The 6327-nt window shown below is 38.0% G+C and overlaps 1 non-coding gene across 1 annotated transcript; it reads right to left on the bottom strand.

Annotated features, from left to right (window-relative positions):
- Positions 1-1323: 1323 nt before the first annotated feature.
- LOC141694892 (small nucleolar RNA R71) lies at positions 1324-1431 on the bottom strand. Its single transcript, XR_012564171.1, has one exon. It is a non-coding gene; the product is annotated as a small nucleolar RNA R71 (small nucleolar RNA).
- Positions 1432-6327: the final 4896 nt, after the last annotated feature.

Raw genomic sequence — 6327 nt, forward strand, 5'->3', positions numbered from 1 at the left:
TGATTGTATGATATCTAGTATAGGTTGTGCTTATTCGTCTTATATGAGTCGCGAACATGTAAGATAGCCTGTTAATCTCTTGTGAAGCGATAATAAATCTTGAGATTTAGAACTTGGCATACTAGCATAGGTTCATGTATTGTATGCATGATTAGTGGGTAACTCTAACCATTTTACTTACCCTGTGTAATCATCATGAATAAACTTGCGCTTAAATCGTTATGTTGTCAAATTCTGTAGACATATAGGGTCTCAACATAATTGATGCCTATTCAACTTCTATCTTAATTGTGGATATTTGGTAGAATGGTATTGGCACAAAGAAAGTTGGCGTTTATCAGTTTCGTGTTGTTCGATTAATATCATTACAATTACATGTTAAGGTTAATAACAATAACTATTGAATAAAGTAGTAATGAAGTTAGGATCTCATGTGTGTTTAATATTGTTAATTCAAGTATTTAATTCTCGTAGTAATTATTAGTTTACCAACCTTAATTGTTATTGTCTTGGCATTGAAGAATAATCATACATTGGTGAGTAAGTGTTAATTAAATATAATTAATCAGAGTCTCTGTGGGAATGAACTAGAAATCATTCTATATTACTTGCGAACATGTATACTTGTATGATTTATTTAGCGCATGCTTTGTGCCTAACAAGTTTTTGGCGCCGCTGCCGGGGACTCGGTGTTAATTTGTTTAGTTTATGTACTTGCCATCGGTGGTCATTAGGATTCATTGATTAAGACTTGTTACTTACTGCTTCCGGTTGTGATTCAGTTACTCTAGCGAGCGTTTATGCAAACACGTTCTCGCACTCGCAAGAGAATCTGTATAAAGCTGAGGAAACAGATATAGCTCTTGATTCTCCGGAGAAGATAGTTTTTGAAGATTCGAATAAAGAGAGTGAAAAGAAAGAACCTGAAATAATGGGTGATCGTCTTGCTCAAGCTGATCCAGCTCTTATGGACTTTTCTCGGCCTAAAATTGATGACATTCAGTCCACCATCATTCATCCGAATATTCAGGACAATACTTTTAAAATCAAGCCGGGCACTATTCAGATGGTGCAGAATTCTGTTTCCTTCGGAGGGGCTGTGACTGAAGATCCGAACATGCATATCAGGAATTTTGTCGAGATCTGTAGTACTTTCAAATATAATGGTTTCACTGATGAGGCTATCAAGCTGAGGCTTTTCCCATTCTCTATGAGGGACAAAGCTAAGGACTGGTTACATTCTTTACAAGCTGGGTCCATCACTACTTGGGAAGATCTTGCGCAAAAGTTTCTGGTGAAGTTCTATCAAATGGCCAAAACTACAGCTATGAGGAGTGCTCTTACTCAGTTTGCACAGCAACCAGGAGAATCTATGTGCGAAGCTTGGGAGTGTTACAAGGAGATGTTGAGAAAGTGTCCACATCATGGGATGCCTGATTGGATGGTTATCACTGGTTTCTACAATAGTTTAGGCGTCCAATCTCGACCCATGCTCGATGTAAATTCTGGAGGCTCCTTGTGGGCCAAAAGCTATACTGAGGCCTATAATCTCATTGAAACTATGGCTGCAAATGAGTATCAAAACCCAACTCAAAGGATGATGCCTGGGAAAGTAGCAGGTATTCTGGAAGTTGATGCATCTATAGCTATTGTAGCACAGCTCACGACGCTGACTATGAAAGTCGATTGTTTAACCAACTATGGCATAAATCAATTATCTAGTATATGTGAGCTTTGTGCAGGCTCTCATGCTACGGATCAGTGTTCTCTTTTAATGAATCTGTTCAGTATGTGAACAATTTCCACAAACCGCAGCAGCCTGTGCCTGCTACTTATCATCCTAATAACAGAAAATCATCCCAATTTTAGCTGGAGCAATAATCAGAATGTTGTTCAGCAGTCGTATCAGCAAGCTGCAAATAAACAGTTTAATCCACCTGGATTCCAGCAACCTCAGCAATATGCTCAAAGGCAATCATATCCTCAACAAGGAGGTGATGTTCCACCTTCTAGTGCTGATTTCAAGGAGTTAAAACTGTTGTGCAAAAGTCAGGTTGTTTCTATCAAGACCTTGGAAAATCAAATTGGACAAATAGCCAATGCCTTGCTCAATCTTCAACCTGGCACACTTCCCAGCGATACTGAAGTGCCAGGCAGGAAGGAAGCTAAAGAGCAAGTCAAAGCTGTCACCTTAAGGTTTGGAAAAGTTGCTGATGCTAAAAAAGCAAAAGACGTGGAAGTTGAAGTAGTAGATGAAGAAGGAATGCAAAAGGAGAAAGAGGGGGAACCAAGAAAGACTACTGTTGAACACACTCTGCCTGAGGATAATACAGGGGAGAAATAGCTCTATCCTCCACCACCTTTTCCTAAGCGATTACAAAAACAAAAGCTGGACAAGCAATTTGGTAAGTTTCTGGAGGTGTTCAAGAAACTTCACATCAACATACCTTTCGCTGAGGCTCTTAAGTAAATGCCTAGTTATGCAAAATTCATGAAAGGTATTCTTTCGAGGAAGGTGAAACTGGATGATCTTGATACCGTTGCTCCGATGGAAGAGTGTAGTGTCGTGCTGCAACAAAAGTTACCTCCAAAGCTTAAGGATTCAGGTAGCTTCACCATTCCTTGCACCATTGGTAAGTTGTCATTTGACAAGTGCTTTTGAGATTTGGGAGTAAGCATCAATCTGATGTTGTTGTCTATCTTCCAAAAGCTGAATTTGCCTGATCCGAAGCCCACCTACATGTCTCTATAATTGGCTGATCGTTCGATTACATACCCACGAGGCATCGTGAAGGACGTGCTAGTAAAGGTGGATAAACTCATCTTTCCTGCAGATTTTGTCCTTCTGGATTTCGAGTAAGATAAGAAGATTCCCATAATATTGGGAAGACCCTTCTTGGCTACAGACCGTACCTTGATAGATGTTCAAAAAGGTGAACTCACTATGAGGGTGCAAGATCAAGATGTGACAGCCAATATGTTCAATGCGATGAAATTTTCTATAGAAGATGAGGAGTGCTTCAAGGTGGATTTGATCGATTCTGCAGTTACTTCAGAACTTGATCATGTGCTAAGGTCTGACGCCTTAGAAAAAGCCTTATTGAGGGATTTTGACAGTAAAGATGATGAAGGCAATGAGCAGTTACAATATCTGAATGCTTCTCCTTGGAAACGGAAGTTACACATGCCCTTTGAATCTCTTGGTAATACTGATCTCAAGAATGCTGAGGGAAAGCTCAAACCCTCTATTGAGGAAGCACCTACTTCGGAGCTTAAACCACTGCCTGAACACTTGAGGTATGCTTTTTTAGGTGATGCATATACTTTGCCTGTTATTATTGTATCTGACCTTTCAGGTAGTGATGAGGACAAGCTCTTGAGGATTCTAAGAGAATTCAAATCGACCATCGGATGGATTATAGCAGATATAAAAAGGATCAGCTCTTCGTACTTCATGCAAAAAATTCTGCTAGAGGAAGTTAGCAAGCCGACTATTGAGCAACAGCGAAGGCTTAATCCTATCATGAAAGAAGTGGTGAAGAAAGAAATTCTAAAATGGTTGGATGCAGGTATCATATATCCTATTTCTGACAGTTCTTGGGTGAGCCCCATGCAATGCGTACCTAATAAAGGAGGTATTATTGTGGTAGCAAATGAGAAGAATGAGATCATCCCCACTCGAACAGTCACAGGATGGAGGATATGCATGGACTAGAGGAAATTGAATAAAGCCACGAGGAAGGATCACTTCCCTCTTCTATTCATTGATCAGATGCTTGACAAGTTTGCTGGTCATAAGTATTATTGTCTTCTGGATGGCTATTCGGGCTACAATCAGATTTGCATTGCATCAGAAGATCAAGAGAAGACTACTTTCACTTGCCCATTTGGCACGTTTGCTTTTCGCAGAGTTTCTTTTGGCTTATATGGTGCACCTGCCACTTTTCAGAGATGCATGATGTAATAACCCCAATTTTTGGAAATTTTTGAAACCCTTATGAATAGTGTTTTTGCTGAATGAGAAAACTTTTCATGCCACACTATGTAGGGGTTCTGATATGGATATTCTGAGATTTTATTAGTACTTTATATGGGATATAAGTGTATGTAAAGATCGTCAGAATCCAAATCCGAACACTTTGATTTTTCCCGGAAATCCACTAGATACGGAAAGAATTGAGAAAAAGGTAACAGGATAAAAAGGATTTAAATTAAAGGATTATAGAAGAGGATCATAAAAGGAATATAATATATTGAGAAAGGTTAAGGGAACCTAAGTAATAAGATCCCGGGTATGATCCCTCAAACGATAAACGAGAACGAAAGATAAGCGAATCGTAAAACAAATAAGTGACCAAGAGACAAGCTTGTACAAGAAGCCAGGGATTGTGACATCATCAAACCACAAGGTGTAGACAAGTGGGAGCATTATGACATGTGCAAGGTGACATAGGCATGACAAAAAAGGAAGGAGGTGTGGTGGCTTTGTAACCACACAAATTCAAGGGCAACAAGGTAATTAACTAAATCAAACACAAAAACAAGCCAACCAAGCCAAGCAAAATCATTTTTCATCAAAATCAAAAAGAAACCAAGGCATTGTTCTTCATGCTCTCGGCCAAAACAGAACCAGAACACTAAAACTGCTGTATCTCCTTCATTTCTCACTCAAATATTGTGTTCTATATCTCATTGGAAAGGTATTGAGATGGCCTACAACTCTTGTTCACAAGTCTCGTCCAAATAATCATGGTAAGACCCTCATTTTTACAGTTCTTTAAATCGGACTTTTAGAAACTTCAAAGCCTAACTTTGTGTTCTTGATTTCTTTGGAAAGATCAAGCTTGTAGGAGGCTCCCTAAGGCTTCCTAGCAACTTAACACCTCCCAAGGAAGGTATAAACTTCAAACCCTAGCCTTTACTTTATTTGTTAGTAAGTTTAATGGTTGGTGTTGTGAAATGAGAAGCATGGATTGTGATTATTAGTAGTTTGGTTTGATTTGGAAGTGTTTTGGTAATTGAAGCTTGATTATAGTTTATAGGTCTTGATTGTGGTTGTTTGAGTTGAAAACCTTGGAGATTATGGACTGATGTGGTATGGTTTAGGTGAAGTTTTGTTGTATTGATGGTTATGAGTTGGTTGGTGGTTAATTGGAGTAGTTTAAACATTGGTAATCGCGTAAACATAGCCGTCGTAACGTCCGATTTTCTTTGGACTGTTTTTGTGCATAACATTAGGACCCGAGAACCCCCTGCTAGATTATGACCGCTGCCATGGTTAGATAGCTCATGTTACGAGCTTCGTTTTGATATATAGTTCGTTCGATTCCGATGCACGGTTTAGGAGAAACGACCGTTTCAAGTAACGGCATTTCGCGAACGAAACTTTTCCCCTCGCCTTACTTTGAAACATAGGTTAAAGACCAAAAAGGATTAATTAATGTATGAAACATTTATGGTAAGTGTGTTAGGCAGTTGGTAAGACACTCGCGAAGGAATCGCCTTAAAACTCGTAAAGGTTAAATTATTAAAAATGGTGGAGCCGAGGGTACTCGAGTGACTTAAGAGAATCAGTAAGCGCAAAACAAGCGTTAGAGTCTAAGTTAGTTAAAGTATAGATTTACAAGTGACTTTGGTTTAATTCCAACTTACTTGTTGTTTATAGGTTACCAGACTCGTCCCGAGCCATTCGTAACCCCCAGTCGCTCAGGCAAGTTTTCTACCCGTATAACTGTTGTTGTGATGTATATGTGTATATGCATGATCTTGCGATAAATGCATATTGGTTATTAGCAAATTCTTGCGATATATTGTAGCATGTGATATGGTATATATGCATGCCTGTTTCATATTCTTGATTTATATATCTGTTGGTTCAAATGCTTATAGTTGCATAATACCTATGCTAGAGATAAGCGGTATTTGAGTTTACCCTTAGTATAGGGGATAAAAGGTGAACATATTTCTAAACCGGGAGGCGAGGCTCCCGAGTATAATATATATTTATATATATATATTGATATAGTTTTTAAAAACTATTAATCAAATAAGGTTTATTCGATAACTTTATTTTATTTAATGAATATTATTACGAATATTCATTCGAGGACTTATGACTCCTTTTATTTTATTATTTGAATATTATTTGAATATTCATTCGAGGGCTTATGACTCTTTTATATTATTTATTGAATATTATTTGAATATTCATTCGAGGGCTTATGACTCAGTTTATATTATTTAATGAATATTATTTGAATATTCATTTGAGGATCTATGACTCCGATTATTTGCTGAGATATATTCTGTATTTTATTAAAGAATAAT

This window comes from Apium graveolens, chromosome 10, assembly GCF_009905375.1.
Source record: "Apium graveolens cultivar Ventura chromosome 10, ASM990537v1, whole genome shotgun sequence".
Classification (NCBI taxonomy): Eukaryota; Viridiplantae; Streptophyta; class Magnoliopsida; order Apiales; family Apiaceae; genus Apium; species Apium graveolens.